The sequence below is a fragment of the Artibeus jamaicensis genome, unplaced genomic scaffold (genome assembly GCF_021234435.1).
Source record: "Artibeus jamaicensis isolate MK-2021 breed Jamaican fruit bat unplaced genomic scaffold, CSHL_Jam_final contig_388, whole genome shotgun sequence".
Classification (NCBI taxonomy): domain Eukaryota; kingdom Metazoa; phylum Chordata; class Mammalia; order Chiroptera; family Phyllostomidae; genus Artibeus; species Artibeus jamaicensis.
In genome coordinates, this window is record NW_026521813.1 from 549,761 (window position 1) to 566,750 (window position 16,990).

Sequence of the window (16,990 nt, forward strand, 5' to 3'; positions counted from 1 at the left end):
AACAAGACTTCCCTTAATTCCTTGAAATCTATGAATTCATTCACACCACACCATCATTTCCTCCATTCTTATGTGTGGAAGAATTGTTTAGTTCTCAGTTTAATGCTTATCCCTCAACCTGTGCTTTCAACCCCATCTTCTTTCTTCTCATGCAGTTTATGTTTAAATTTATGCCCTTTTTTTCTAAATCCTCAACATCCTTCCCCCTAGTCACTTCTTGCCAACTGCAGTGAAACATACTGTTGAATATTCTATTGAAACAAAAAACTCTTATTTGCATCTCCTGTCATTTTCTGCTCCATCTGCCTCCTTCCATTTTCAGATAAACTTATTGAACTGGACTCCCCATACTTCTTGCCTGCATTCCATTACCTCTTACTCACTTCAAAATCCATTGAAGATTGGCTGATACCTACACTGCTCCTCAAATCTGCTCATATGAAGGTGAAAAACATGAGGCATCTTGTTTTTTTTCTTCTTTGAGCCACCTGTAACATTTGATATCTTTTTTTGTTTGTTTGTTTGTTTATTTGACCAGCACCCTCCAAGCAATACGTGCTTGCTGAGACACTATACTATTTGTTTTTATTTTATTTCTATAGCCATATTTTCTCATTCTTTTTTGTGTGTGTGCTGGATCCTCTGAGTGTGGCTTGTCCATAGGAATCTGTCTCAGGTTCTTATGTTTTCCCTTTCACTGGACTTCCCCTAATTACCTTCTCCACTTTTATAGTTAGAGACCATCTAAATGCTAATGACTCTCAAATCCCTACTTCCAACCTAGATATCTTGGTTTTTTTTTCTAACAATTTTTAAGGTATAAGTAAGGTATAATATACCATAATATTTATATCTTTTATATGTACAGTTCTTTGAGTTTGAGAAAACTTATAGAATTGTGCAACCATCACAATTCAAGATTAAAACATTTCCATCACCCAGAAAATTCTGTCGTGCTGATTTGTAATTGGTTATTCCTCATATCTACAGCCCAAACAACCACTGGTACACATTTCGTCTCTCTACTTTTGCTTTTTTCCTAGGAATTTCATGTAAACAGAATTATACCACATGCAGCCCTTTCTGGTCTGGCTTCTCTGATGCAGCATTATGGTTTTGAAGTTCACTCACATTGTTTCATAGATAAGTAGCTCATTTCTAATTTCTGCATAGTATTTTTATATGGATAGACTACAGTTTGTTTGTTCACTCGCCAATTCCCACATTTAACTATTCTAAATAATGTCACTAAAGACAATGACATACATATATTTCTGTGGGCATGTTTTTTTAATTTTTCTTGGTTAAATAAATACCTAGGAGTGTAATTGTCAGATCATATAATAAATGAATGCTGAACTTTTCAGGAACCTTCTAAACCTATTTCCAAAGTGCCTATATCATTTTACATTAGCATTATCAGTGTATAAGAGTTTCAAATTTCTACTAAGCCTCACCAACAGATGGTATTGTCAGTCTGTGTTTTTTTTTAATGTAGCCACTCTAGTGGGTGGGCACAAAGTGACATCTCACTGCAGTTTAAATTTGCATTTTCTTAATAATTAATAATTTTTTCATGTGCTTATTAGCCTTCATGTATTTTCTCTGAAATATCTACTCAAATCTTTTGCTCATTTTTAACTAATTTGCCTATCTTATTATGGAGTTATAAAAGTTCATTACATAGTATTTGTCAGATATGTGATTTGCAAATATTTGCTCCCAGAATGTAGCTTGGCTTCTTATTTTTGTAATGATATTTTAAACTTTAAAATGTTTAACAGTTTTATTGAGGCATAATTGACATACAATAAACTGCACATATATAAAAGGAATAAATCGATAAATTTTGATATATGTGTTTGCCCCCAAAACCAACATTTCCATGGTTTAATTTTTTTTGTTTTTGCATTTCCTTAATGACTAATGTTGAGTAATTTTTCATGTGTTTATGGAAAGTATTCAAATCATTTATTCATTTAAAAAATTGTATTATTTGTTTAGAGCTATTCACATATTTTGATAAAAGCCCTTTATAATTTATGTAATTTGCAAAGATTTTTCCACCAACATGGTTTGTTTTTTCATTCTCTTAGCAGAATCTTTCAAAAAAAAAAGGGAGAGATTTTAAATTTTGATAAACTCTAACACATCAACCTTTCTGGGGGTTATCTTTTTAGTGTCATATCTAAGAACTTATTTATAAATAAATTTAGTGATTTATAAACCAATGAATAAATGTACATGTAGTGAAAATGTAATGTGGCAGATAGGAATTGAAATTCTTTTAATTAAAAAATTAGTATTTAATTATTCCAATAGCTTTGTTGAAATATCCGTGATCAGCTGAATTGTTTTGCACCTCTGCTGAAAGGGAGTGGTCCACGTATCTGTGGAGCGATCTCTGGACTCCATTCTTTTTCACTGGCTTATTAGTCTCTCTGTACACTAACACTGTACTTGTTCATTGATTTACATACCTTTATGGTAAATGTTAAAATCAAATAGTATTAGTCCTTCAGTTTTTTCCAAGTGGTTTTGGTTATACCTGGTCATTTGTATTTCCATATGACTTTTATTTTATTTTATTTTTATAAGAGAGGAAGGAGGAAATTGTTAAAGATGCCTACTCTTCCCATTTTCACAGCAGGGAAACTGAGTCAAAGACAAGACTCCCAGCCCACTGCTCTCTTCAAAAAACCTGGCTGACCCCACGTGCTGTTTCTATCCAGCTGCTCCACCTGCGACTCTGGACTTCCAAAAGCAACACCAGGACAGTGTTTCCTTCACTGGGGGGTAAGAGATGATCTTTAGAATTCTTAATACGCAGGTCCACCTAAATGGATATCAGATTCACTAATGCATCATCGAAAATAATACAACCTCTGATTTTGCCTCTTTTGATTCTTTCTCTACCTGTTTGGTTTAATCAGAGATTAAACAATTTTGCTAGTCTTAAAACTCTATCCCCTAAGAAGTTAATCATGTCTCCTATGCAACAAGATGAAGAGCTGCAACAAAGCTGAGGAGGTTTAACCTAGCCTTGCAGAGCACAGCTCACCTTACCTCAGTCAGGCCAAAGCCTTACTCCCTGCCTTTCTCTCACAGACAGTTCTGCATACATCCCTGGCTTCAAAGAGGTGATGCCAGAATATAAACTGCCTGAGGGCTGGGTCTGCATGCTCCTTTACTCACTGGTTTATCTCCAGCTCTTAGCACAGAAGCTGAATTATAATAGTTCCCCAATTAATGATTACTAAATAGATGTATAAATTAATAGAATAGATCTTGAACATCTGATTAAAGAAGCATATCTCCACTGTCCCTGAAATTTCTTTTGACTTGATGGGCCCACAGCCTTGGAAGCCAAGATTTCTAGAATAGCGTTTCTTTCTGCTATAAACCTCAGAAAATATTCTCTGCCCCTCCAGCTGTGGGGGCCATTATGGTAATCCAGGGAAATAAAATATGAATAAACATATAAATATAAGAATAAATGAAAAAATATATAATCATAAATTCCCCTTGAATCAAAATTTAATGCAATATGCCATTAATTCAATTTTATTTTTTCTTATTCACATAACTTTTATTAAGGTATATTATAATAATTATACTATTTTATTATAATTATTGTTATTAATATTTTTATCACAATCGATTTATTTTTCTAATTTAATCTTTATGTCTCCCTACCCCCAGCAATCACCACATTGTTGTCCATGTTCATGAGTCCTTTTTCCATTTTGCTACATCCTTCCACACCCTAACCCTGTCCCCTCAACTAGCTGTCATCCTGCTCTTCACCTATGAGTCTGTCTCCATTTTCCTTCTTGGTTCAGTTTATTCATTAGATTCCACATATGAGTGAAAACATATGATATTTGTCTTTCTCTAACTGGCCTATTTCACTAAGCATAATGTTCTCTTTTGTGTAGCCGAGTAGTACCCACTATGTAAATGTCACATAGTTGTTTATTCCACTCATGTACTGATGGACACTTGGGCTGTTTTCATACCTTGGTGACTACAAATAACACTGCAATGAACATGGGCATGCTTATGTTCTCTCAATTAGTGTTTTGGATTCCTATGGATATATTCCCAGAGGTGATATTGCTGGGTCAAAAAGCAGATCCATTTTTAATTTTTTGAGGTATCCACCTACTGCTTTTCACAGTGGCTGCACCCATCTGCATTCCCACCAATACTGCAGAAGGATTCGCCTTTCTCTACATCCTCACCAGCACTCGTTTGCTGATTTATTGATGATATCCATTCTAACAGGTGTGAAATGATATCTCATTGTGGTTTTAATTTGCATTTTCTGATGATTAGTGATGTTTATTGAGCATCATTTCATATGTCTATTGGCCATTTGTATTTCCTCTTTGGTAAGTGTCTCTATTCAGGTCCTTTTCCCATTTTTTAATTAGGTTGTTTGATTTTTGGGGGGTTAAGTTCTTTGTAAATTTTGGTTATTAAACCCTTCTCAGATGTATTAGCAAGTATGTTCTCCCATTCTGTGGCTTGTCTTTTTATTTCGTTGATGACTTCCTTTGCTGTGCAAAAATTTTTTAGTTTGATGTAGTCCCATTTATTTATTTTTTCTTTTGTTTTCCTTGCTTGGGGAAATATATCCAATTGCTATGTAGTTCCTTAGGTCTCCTGAAATTTTAAATGATAGCCTTGCTGGATAAAGTAGCCTTGGTTGTAGGTCCTTACTTTCCATTGCCTTGAATATTTCACACCACTCCCTTCTGGACTGAAATGTTCCCATGAGTAATCAGATGAAAATCTAATTGGTGATCTTTTGTAGGTAACTACCTGCTTTTCTCTTGTGGCTTTTAGGATTCTCTCCTTGACTTTAAGCCTTGTCATTTTTAATTATGATGTGTTCCAGTGTAGGCCTCTTTGGGTCCCACTTGTTTGTACTGTTGGAGCTTCCTGGACTTGTGTCTTTTTCCTGTACCAGATTAAGGAAGTTTTTTGGTACTTATTTCTTCAGATAGATTCTTGATACCTTGCTTGCTCTCCTCTCCTTCTGGTATTGTTTTAATGCGGATGTTGTTCTACTGATGAAGAAAGAGCCACAAACATCTAAGTCAAGTATCTAAAGCTCCCAGTGGCAGATTGGCAGGGCAGGTGTCCAGCTGCCAGGCATGGACGTTTAGTACCCAGACTTCCTCTAAGAGTAAGTAAACCACCCACATGACTTTTAGATCACATTTAATATAATTTTAGTATGGTGTATAGCCATGGGCCAAAAAAAAAAATGACCTTTAGTCCATAAATCTCACCCTACATGAAAATTAACTCAAATGCATTTTAAGCTCAAATGAAAAATCCAAAACTATAACATTTCTAGAACAAATTTAGAAGAATCCTTTGTGACCTTGGGTTAGGCAATGGTTTCTATTTTGTTGTTTAATTTCTATATGTCTCATATCCTTTTCATTCCTTTGTTCTTTCTTTATTGCCTTCATTTTATTAAAAAAATATTTTTATCTTGCTAATTTAGTTTTCTCTTATGAGTATTTACCTTTTATGAGTGTTTAATAAGATGCACTTATAATATGTATCTTTGCTGATTTTATTTCAGTAAACTATGGTAAGTTTACTATACTGAGCTTCATTTCCTCCCTTTTTCTAGGTATTACTATTGTTCATCTGTTATAAACCTAACAGTACAGTGTTGTAGTTTTTCTTTAAAATATGCTTTTAAAAAATTAAAGAAGAAAATACAAAAGTATAATTTATATACACACATGCATACACACACAGAATCTTTTACATTGACCCATATATTTATAACTTACAATACTGTTCATTCTCTCCTATGCATTTAAGTTACCATGTGGTACATTTATTTTCAGCCTGAAAGATTTCTTTAGTAACTCTTTTAAGCCATGTCTGCTAGCAAAAAAAAAAATCAATCTTATTTTATTTTTTGTTATTTAGAAATATCTTTATTTTGCCTTCATCTTTGAAAGAAATTTTTACTGGGTATAAAATTTTGGGTTGACAATTTCTTTTTGGATATGTTATTTTTACTGCTGTGTGATCTACACTGTTTGCAAAGAGACATTACCATTATTCTTATTGTGATTTCATGTGCATGGTGTTTTCCTCCCCGTGCTTTCAAGATTTACTGTTTGTATTTGGTTTATCAGTAGTTTGACTATGATATGTCTAGATGTGGTTTGCTTTGTGTTCATCCTGCTTTGGACTATTAAGTTTCTTGGATCTATAGACTAATATTTTTCATCAAACTTTGGAAGATTTTGTCTCTCATTTCTGTCTTGTTTTTCTCTCTCCCCTCTTCCTGGGACTCCCATTAAATAAATGGATTTCCTTGGAATCACTCCTGTGTCTAAATAGGTTATTCATCATCCAAGGATTTAGACAAAATTTCTGTTCTAGCACCTTAAGTTCATAAAGTTCATCACCCTTTGCTGATCAATCTGTGACTGGGTTGGAAAATTCATTCAATGTTGCAACCCTTTCTCAAGTCTTTCTTTTTTCTTTTTGTTGGGCTTATTCAGATTTCCCCATATTACATGGTTTCCCAGTCATCCTTTTATCCTGTTAGATTACATATGTATTTTCTATGAAATATAAATACATTTTATATTATTTTATGAGACCAATAGAAACTTTAAATAAATTTAATATGGGGAAATGTAATTTATATTATTCTCTGGTCTACTACAATAGAAGTCAAACTATTCAGTATAAAATACAAGTAAGAAACAAATCACATTTCTTTGGTGAGTTATTAAGGCATAACAATTTAATCAAACTTACAATAAAAAAAGTTTTTCAGTAATTTAAACTATTAACATGTTTATCATTCACTTAAGAATCAGTAAGTTAAGAAATATCATTTTAGGGAAACACTTTTGCCTAAATGTTGAAATAAAAAAGAACAGATAGTATATTGCTAACCCATTAGGTTAGATTAGGTTAGGTTATATAGATTATTTAACCAAAAAAGCTATATAAAACAGAACTTTTCTAAATAAAGTACTTTCTAACATAAAGATACCTGTGACTTACCATCTTAATATAGCTATAATAGATATACTTTACTGCTTTTTTTTGTTACTTATGATGATAATAAAGTGAATAACTGATTATATCTTTGGCAGCTAAATACAAACGGAGAAACATGGTAGATTTTCACAACCTTGCCAAGCCAGAGCTTACACTTTGAACTGTGACCCACTGAACTGAGTCTGGTGCTTGGAAACAGAAGGACTGAGTCTAATACTATGTCTGTCTCTATCCTGTGTGCATCTACAAAGTCTTTTCCAATATTGACATTTTGGATTTTTAACTTATAAAAGCAAATAGCTTCAACCTACCTAAAAAGTACTGTTACAATGCTAAAGTGAATAAAAATTATATGTATGGTACTATATTATAAATTACATTCATGCAAATTCTTTTAAAAGGATGACTTCATACACACAGGATTAACAGAAATAAAGGCAGAGACAATTTTGTGTTCAAAGACCAATGCCCCTGCATTTTCAAAGCTCAGAAAGACTTTGTCTTGAAAAACTTATTTGCTATGCCAGAAACTGAACTTCTTTTGTCTAAATGGATTAGAGCCAAGATTACTCACCTAATTGCTTTTGTGACATAAACCTAATTAAGTTATCTCTCCAAGGGGGAGAAAGAATGTAATCTAACAAAATAACTTTTATAAAATCAGCCTATGTCAATTTCCTTTAATAACTAATGTAGTAAATAAATTATAAATTTATTTTGGTTTGTATTTTCTATATGAAGAAAAATCCTCTTTGAAGAAACATTCTCATGGATACCTCATGAGCCATTTCCATAGTCCAGTTGACAGTCCATTAATTTGAGTAATTTTAAACAATAAAATGATGGTATAATTAAAGAATTTATATGGTTTTTGGAGTTACAATAGCAAAAGCCATCAGTTTTGCTTAGTTAATTAACCCATGGCATAATTCTGGATAAACTGGATTCTACATAAACTCCAGTCCTTTATTGTTAATTTCCCTAGTCTTGGATATCCAGTTAACTTGGCCCATTGCTGTGTCAGGGAAAGCCACCTAATTGACATTTGTATGCAGTCTAGGATTTAAGACCTTCTTTTTAAAAGCTAGACCTTTGAGAAATCTGCTAGTAGGCAGTAGGCATTCATGTTTGCTAACATGGTCACAGAATGTCCAAGTTTCTGAGAAACTGATTTTGTGGTTCAAGGACAAAGAAGACATTCTAAAAAATGTCGCTATGACTTCTACAGATACTACTACATGGCAGTAAAGTAATGCATTCATAAGTGGTCCCAATGTACCATGTTGGCAAGATGGTATGCCGCAGCCCACCCTTCCCACTTAGCTTAAAATTGTAGTCACTATATTAGGAATGACAAATGGAAAGACCCAAGGTATTTTCAGATTAGGTGAGGGGTGGGGCATGAGAGGAAGAAGGAAGGGTGGTAGGAAGGGAGAGAGAGAATGAATTTGATTTTAAAAAAGAGAGAGGCAACACAGCAGGAATAATGTGATACAAGAGAGTGCCTATTTAGGGAAGCCAGGCCCAAGGTGATGTCTAAGCAGGTGATTTCAGCATGAGCAGGGTGTGGGCCCATTTTTCAAAATCACAAGTCTGGTCTGCCTCTCCTAAGGTGCACGTAGGCAGGGGCACATATTAGGGAGAATACTTCCTGAGTAAAACATCATCAGGGAGAATTTTGAGTAAAATAATGGCATCTTTAATGAGCCCCCCCAGCTGATTTGGAATCCATGACATAAGTAGAATGAATTCATCTGTGTACTAGTGTACAAAATTCCACACCATAGCAATGTGGAATATGTGGAATTCCACACTATAGCAATATGTGCAATAATATTTCGGGTCCTTTTCCAAATTCTCCATTTCATTTCATTTCATTTCATTTGCTGATGAGAGAAGGAGATGAAACTTTATACTCATCAGAGACAATTCCTTCTGGCCCAGCTGCTGCCTGGGAATCCAGTGAGAATGACAGACCGAGAAGGAAACTCTCCACACTCATCACAAGCAAATCACAGCCAGGTCCAAGGACTCGCTGCTCTCATGGTTGTCTGTAATTTGTGTTTGGTTTGACAAAGATGCATGGAGGAGAGAGTTTTCTTTTTTGTTTGTTCTGGCATTAAATCCATAAACTTTCTGCAATATCTCACTTAATTAGAGTCTGAAAGATGTAAAGAGCAAATAAATTAATACCAGTAAAATCACAGCCTTTCAGAGCCACAGTTTCCTTATCAATAAACTTGACCTAGTAATATCATCTATCTCTTGGCTTTATTTTGAGTGGCTACCTAAGAAAGGTGTTTATAAATTGTCTAGAAGTATTATACTTATTTTTGTTAAAATCAAAACATGTAATGAACTAATGTAAACTTACAAAAGTGATCATTGTACTGTGATTACATAAGAGAATATCCCTATTCATAGAAAATACACAATGAAGTATTTAGAGGTAAAAGGCCATGAAACAAGAAACTTATTCTCAGACTATATGGAAAAGTAATATGTATTTGTTCACTTACAATTGTGTAGTTATATATTAACACAATGAGATAGAGAGAGAGAGAGAAACAAATGATCTATCATTTGAGGTAAAGAATATGTGGGTGATTTTTGTACTGTTTTTGTTTTTATAACTTTTGCTAATATTGTTATTATAAAGTTTGAGGCCTACTTTTACTCAATGAATCTTGACTGAGGAAAACCAATCCAATTATACATGCATGATCAGAAAATGTCCTAAACTACCAGTTTACTTATTATCCAGTTTAGAATCTGAAACCCCATAAGTAAAATTATTCCTATCAAATTTCTGAAAGGCTTATATAATTTTGAGTCTACTTAACTAAGGCAGTATTGAGCACTCAGGAAAATGGTCACATGACAACTCTATGAAATATCCTATGCCAGGCACTGGAGATAGGAAGCCTCAGTATTGCTGTTTGAAGAAGACCAGCCTCTGATTATTGATGAAGGAAACCGCAACTTCGAGAGCCAAAGGGGTTCGGTAGTGAGATATGTACTGAGGGCATCTGTGGTCAGGAAGATTTCCTGTTGGGCATGAACACTGAGTTAGGCTTTGAAATATAATTAGGACTTAAACAGTGTGCAGGAACCTGGAACATGTTATCCTTACAGAGGGGAAGCTGTTAAAGAAGCCTGGTTCATGTCACAGGGATTCAGAAGTGAACTGGAAGAGGTTCCTACTGACTAAGAATGAGACCATTTGAGGATCAATAAGGAAAATTACAATGGATTAAAAAATGTTTATAACACTAAAAAACAAGCAAATGAAATAAAACATAATTTGTAACCCCTGGAAGGTACTACAGAATCAAGTCATTATTTTGAAAAATAGTATATCAATGGAAAGAATCAAGTACTTAGCAGAAATTTCCTTTGTGAACCCTATCACTGGGTAATCAGAGAGTAGATGAGGGAAAGTTCCTCCAGCTAATAAACATAAAGGAAATGATAAAATTAAAATATCACCACTTTGCAACCCTAAGTGAGTTAATGAGTATAAGTATGGATGACCAATGGCTTCTATCATCACAAAAAGAGATTTTCTTACATTAGGTTACTTATGAGAGATGAATGCCATATGACTTATGAAGTAGTCTTGCTGAAAAAAAGCACATCCAAATCTGATCTAACCACTCATTTAAAGTAAACACAGAGATGAGAGGAGCATATTAAATTGCATAATGGTGAGGTAATCAAATCTAGACTTGGAAATTCTTCAAGACAAACAAACATACTTCCTTAACAAATAATATAATAACAAACAACAAAACAACAGAGAGATAGATTGGGATACTGCAGACTAGTAGTCTCCTAAAAGCACAAGAACCAACTGGAATGTGTGAGCCTTTATTTTGATTCTGACAAAAGGAAATTACTTAAAAATTTTATGACTTTATTATACTATTGGAAATCTGAACACTAAGTGACTATTTAATGACATTTAGAAGTTACCATTAAGAAGTATGTGTGATAATGGTATAGAGGTTATATAAGAAAAAGTTCTTATTACTTAGAGATACATATCGAACTCTTTGTAAATGAAGAATATACTATTGGGGATTGCCTCAAAATCTTAAAGGAGGGGGTGGGATGAAACAGGACTGGCCATGAGTTGAAGCCAGTTGATGTACACATAGGGCTTCATCACCCTATTCTATATACTTTTATCTTTGTTTACAATGTCTTTAGTAACTGCTTTAATGTGCTTGAGTACAGGTTCTTTATTTTACATGAAGATAAATGAAGAATATTTTTGTGCCCACAAATAAAGAGATATGTTTTTATACATATTCACAATTAAATTTATTAATACCTAAATAAGAAGGTGCTTAAAGGGCAAAGCCCTAGAAATGAAGACAAAAGTTATTCATTCACAACTGATACCTAGTATTAACAGAAAATCTTGTATGTATGAGACCCTCTTCTTAGAGCTTTAATCTATTTTTTGGTAGATGAGCAAATGGAGGTTGAGAAAGGACAAGTGTCTTGACATAGCTAATAAGGGGCAGAAACAGGGTTTGGACCTATTCTATGGGTCAGGATCTCCAACTTTAGTCTATATTTAATTCTGTACTTAATTATTGGGCAAGTTCCCATGTTTTAGGCAGGAAGTAGATCACAAAAAATGAAGGAAGCCTGTCCAGAATAAGGGAAAGGTCAAAGTAAAGGCACACATCTAAGGACCAGCAAGTTACTTGGTTTGAGTAAAGCACAGGATTCTGACCAAGAGAAATGCTGTGAAATGAAGTTAGAAAGCCAGACAAGATCAGATTGTGAAAGACCACGAAGGGCAAGTTAGCAGTGTTGGGACAGCTTCCTATAACCATTTTGGAGGCACTGACTTTTTGAGTGGAAGATGGACACTATACTTTTTGGAGATTAATGGAGTTTAGCCTATAGGAGAAATTATTGGGAGGGTCGAGATTAGAAGTAGGAATTTGGTTAGCAGGCTCCTCCAACAGTTTAGGCAAAAGCAAGGAAGGCTGGAGTTTAGGGTAATGGCATGGGAATGAATAAGAAGGCAACTAGGAGTTGCTACAGAAGCAAGAGACAGGGAGAAATAAGAGTTAACAAAAATGACAAGTTTGGGAGGGTGGTAGTGGTATCACCGAAGCAGACATGAGAGAAAAGAGGAAGGATGTTGTCTTGAACATACCAAACATAATGAAATAAACAAAGACATCCAGGAAGATAGGTCTGGTAGGTATGGAGTAAAGTAGATCTAAACCAGGAGAGAACTCAGGTGTAGGGTATAGATTTGGGACCCATCCTGCTGAGAGGTGGTGGTTGAACTGGTAAGACAAGTTGAGACTACTGAAGGAAAGAGGGAAGGTGGTTTGGTTTGAGTCTCCAACAGTATTGTGAGACTTTTAATACATGAATAATGTTTTCTATTATTTTCTATTCCTCTAGCACAATACCCAATAAACTCTCTTGTCTGATTCATGAAGACTTATAAGAGGTACTAGAAATAATTTTTAAGCAGTATTTTGATCCCCCAAATGATCCTAGTATGACATTTATTTATCGGCAATGAGGACAGTTTGTTTTCTTACTGTCTTATCTGGGAACCAATGAATAGGAAAAGGCCAAATCTCAAAAGCAAGCTTGTACAAGAGGACTAAAGACCCTTTTCAGACAGTCAGACACACAATGCTGTTATAGACTGAGGCACCTTTATTGCCTGGCCTTTATTACTCAATAGTGATAGTGTCATGATTCACTATTGAACTATTAGCCAAATTTAGCCAATATGAGAAGTAGAGAAAATGACATAAGTTTTTACCTGCCTCTAACATAATGAACCACTGATAAATAAAGATGTAGTTAGTTCAGAATGAAACCATAGGAATGGGGAAAGCAAACTGAAAATGCTGCCCACGTACACATTAAAATAATTTCTAATTTAAGTTTAACATTTCTTTAAAAACTAAAAGATCTGTTTCTTACAGCAAGGCAAGTGGCAAACCATTTCGAAGTCTTTTCCAGAACCCATATTATGAGTCAGAATATTTAGTTTAAAGCTTTAAGGGTTCAAATAATTATCTTTTTTACTTACTCAGTTTATTCCTCCCATGTCAAAACTCAATGTTCATACTTCATTTCAAACTTCCCACATTTTCCATTTACTGCAACCCTGGGCAGAGAAAGCCCAGTATTTGACTGGATTTTTTAGGGCACTTTTATGATTTCCACAACTCAATTCAGTTGGGGTTCTTTACCAGAGAAGGAAGAATTTTAGAGAGCTCCTAAGTAAGAACAGCTGGGAATCCTTATCAACAATCAAGAACCAACACCACAGGGCAGTTAAAACGGCTGGGAGGCCTTTTGTTAAGCACAAACCTTAGAAGCCAGGGAATGTAAGAGCTACAACACAAATCCTGGTGCTCGTGTCCCTAACTTACAGAAAACTTCACAAGCTCATAAGCACTAGACGATTCTACGTGTTATAACCACTTTGTGGGACCAGTAACCATGCAACTCTTTCAAGAACTTGAAGCCAGCAGTGTGAGATTTGTTTTAAACTTATTTCAACCACCAGAGTTGATGCTTTTCAGTAGCAAGTGAAGACTTTTCCTTCTGTGTGGCCTTGTATTTGGGCCACAGACAAATGCAAAGGTGCTATTGTTTGTACTTCTAAAGTGAAAGAAAATGGAATCTGTATATTGCTTTGGGTAGTATGGACATTTTGATGATGTTAATTCTTCCAATCCATGAACACGGTATGTTTCCATTTGTTTGTGTCTTCCCTGATTTCTTTCTTCAGTGCTGTGTAGTTTTCTGCACATAGGTCTTTTACCTCTTTGGTTAGGTTTATTCCCAGATATTTTATTTTTCTTTTTGCTATATCGAATGGGATTTTTTCCTTGATTTCTGCTTTTGCTGATTCATTGTTTGTATACAAAAATGCCTTTGATTTCTGGATATTGACTTTGTATCCTGCTGTTTTGCCAAATTCATTAATTAGTTTGAGCAGTTTTTGGGTAGAGTCTATAGGATTTTCCATGTACACTATCATGTCATCTGCAAACAGTGACAATTTTGTTTCCTCCTTTCCTATTTGGATGCCTTTTATTTCCTTTTCCTGCCTGATCGCTGTGGCCAAAACTTCTAATACTATATTGAATAGAAGTGGTGAAAGTGGACAACCTAGGTGCCCATCAGTAAATGAATGGATCAAAAAAATTGTGGTACATATACACCATGGAATTCTATGCAGCAGAGAGAAAGAAGGAGCTACTACCTTTTGCAACAACATGGATGGAACTGGAAAGCATTATGCTGGGTGAAATAGGCCAGGCATTGAAGGACAAATACCATATGATCTCACCTTTGACAGGAAGCTAAAGAATAAAACAAACAAGCAAACAGAATAAAAACAAAGACGCTGAAATAGAGAACAAGTGGGCAGCGACCAGAGGGGAGAGGGAAGGGAACTTAAGGGGAAAAAGGGGGAGGGATTTTGAGGAACAAGTATGAAAGACAGAGATGAGGACTGGGGGGGGGGGAATGGGAGGGAGGGGGGAGACTGGGTGGGGGGCTGGGGTGGGATGGGAGAAATAGATTAAAAAAAATGTACTTGAAAAGTAACTAAATAAAATTTAATATTAAAAAAAAGTCAAAACATAACAGGTGTTGGAGAGGATGTGAAGAAAACGGAATCCTTTAGCACTCTTGGGCATGTAAATTGTTGCTGCCACTATGGAAAACAGAATAGTTGTTCCTCAAAATATTAACAGTAGAGTTACCATATCATCCAGCAATGCCACTTCAGGGTATATATCTAAAGGAAATGAAGTCTGTATCTCAAAGAGATATCTACACTCTTATATTCATTGTGCCACTAATCACAGTGATAAAGATATGATCACAATACCTGATATCAAACTATGTTACAAGGCCACTGTAATCAAAAGTCTGTTACTGGCATAAGAACAGACATATAGATCAATGGAACAGAATGGAGAGCCGAGAAATAAAACCAGATCTCTATGATCAATTAATATTTGACAAAGGGAGCAGGGGCATAAAAAGGAGTAAAAATAGCCTCTTCAACATATGTTGTTAGGAGATCTGGACATGCAGAAAAATGAAACTCAACCAACTTAAACTATACACAAAAATAAACTCAAGATGGATAAAAGACTTAAATATAAGTCATGACACTATAAAAGTCCTAGAGGAAAACATAGGCAGGAAAATCTCAGATATTCTGCACAGCAGTATTTTCACCTATATGTCCACTAGAGCAAGGGACATAAAGGAAAGAATAAACAAATGAGACCTCATCAAAACAAAAAGCTTCTGCATGGCTAAAGAAAACATCAGCAAAATGAAAAGGGAACCAACCATATAGGAAAATATATTTGCCAATGATACCTTAGACAAGAGTTTGATCTCCAAAATATATAAAGAACTCACATGATTCCACTCCAGGAAGAAAAACCATCCAATTAAAAAATGGGCAAAGGACCTGAACAGCCATTTCTCCAAGAAGGACATACAGAGGGCCCAGAGACATGTAAAGGATGCTCAGCATCACTAGCCATCAGAGATGCAAATTAAAACCACAGTGAGATACCACTTCACATGGGTCAGAATGGCCATCGTAAGCAAATCAACAAACAAGTGCTGGTGAGGTTGTGGAGAAAAGGGAACCCTAGTTCACTGTTGGTGGGATTGCAGACTGGTGTAGCCACTGTGGAAAACGGCATGGAATTTCCTCAGAAAACTAAAAATGGAACTGCCTTTCACCCAGCAATTTCACTGTTGGGATTATACTCTAAGAATCCTGAAACACCAATTCAAAAGAACCTATGCACTCCAATGTTCATAGCAGCACAATTTACAATAGTCAAGTGTTGAAGGCAACCTAGGTGCCCAATCAGTAAATGATTGGATCAAAAAATATGGTACATTTACACAATTATATACTACATAGCAGAAAGAAAGAAGGAGCTCCTATCCTTCATGCTAGCATGGATATATCTGGAGAACATTATGCTAAGTGAAATAAGCCAGATGGTGAACATCAAATACCATATGATGTTACCTATAAGTGGAACCTAATCAACAAAACAACAAGCAAGCAAAATATAACCAGAGACATTGAAATAAAGAACAAAGTGACAGTAACCAGAGGGGGAGGGATAATGGGGTAAAGAAGGGGAAGGGTGATCAGCAAACATGTATAAAGGAACCATGGACAAATCCAAAGAGGGGTAGGGTTGAGGGTGGGAGGTGGGGTGAGTGGGGTGGGGAAAATGGAGACAATTGTAGTTGAACAACAATAAAAATTAAAATAAAAATGTCAACAACCTATAAATATCTATGTTATAAAAAAGAGTAATATATTGCCCTGGCTGGTGTGGCTCAGTGGATAAAATAAATAAATAAATAAATAAATAAATAAATAAATAAATAAATAAATAAATAAATAAAGTGAAAGAAAATGGGGAAAATTTAGAGATAGGGCTATTAGTTAATAATAGAATTCCATTTTTTATAATTCCATTTTTGAGGAAGATTATGGGGTGAAGTGACATGACAGAAGCTTTTTGTTTTGTTGTGTTCTGTCTTGGTTAGTTGAGAGTCAGTTATAATCACTGAATATCCATAGGCCTTGAGTGGACACCGATGGGATAATGTCCCTTGATTTGGAACCACCAAATGATTTTTAAAAGACACCAAAAGCCCTAGCAGGGAAGAGGATTCCTGATGAAAAATTGTGCTCAAATCTCTACTCACACAGTTCCCAACAGCAACTGCAAAGTTAGAGCTGACTGGCTTAGCATTAGAGCCACAAAGCTCAGTGACTTCTTATGTAAATCCAAAGTGGGTAGCACTGATCAGGTCTGGTTTCAAAATATTCCTTGCAGAACGTGTAAGGAGTTATGGCATATACTCTGCA

General features: G+C 35.1%; 1 protein-coding gene across 1 annotated transcript in view; it reads right to left on the reverse strand.

The window, feature by feature from the left end:
- The window catches only part of COL19A1 (collagen type XIX alpha 1 chain), a 348,702-nt gene that overhangs the window by 199,694 nt on the left and 132,018 nt on the right, over positions 1 to 16,990 (reverse strand). The window lies entirely within an intron of this gene.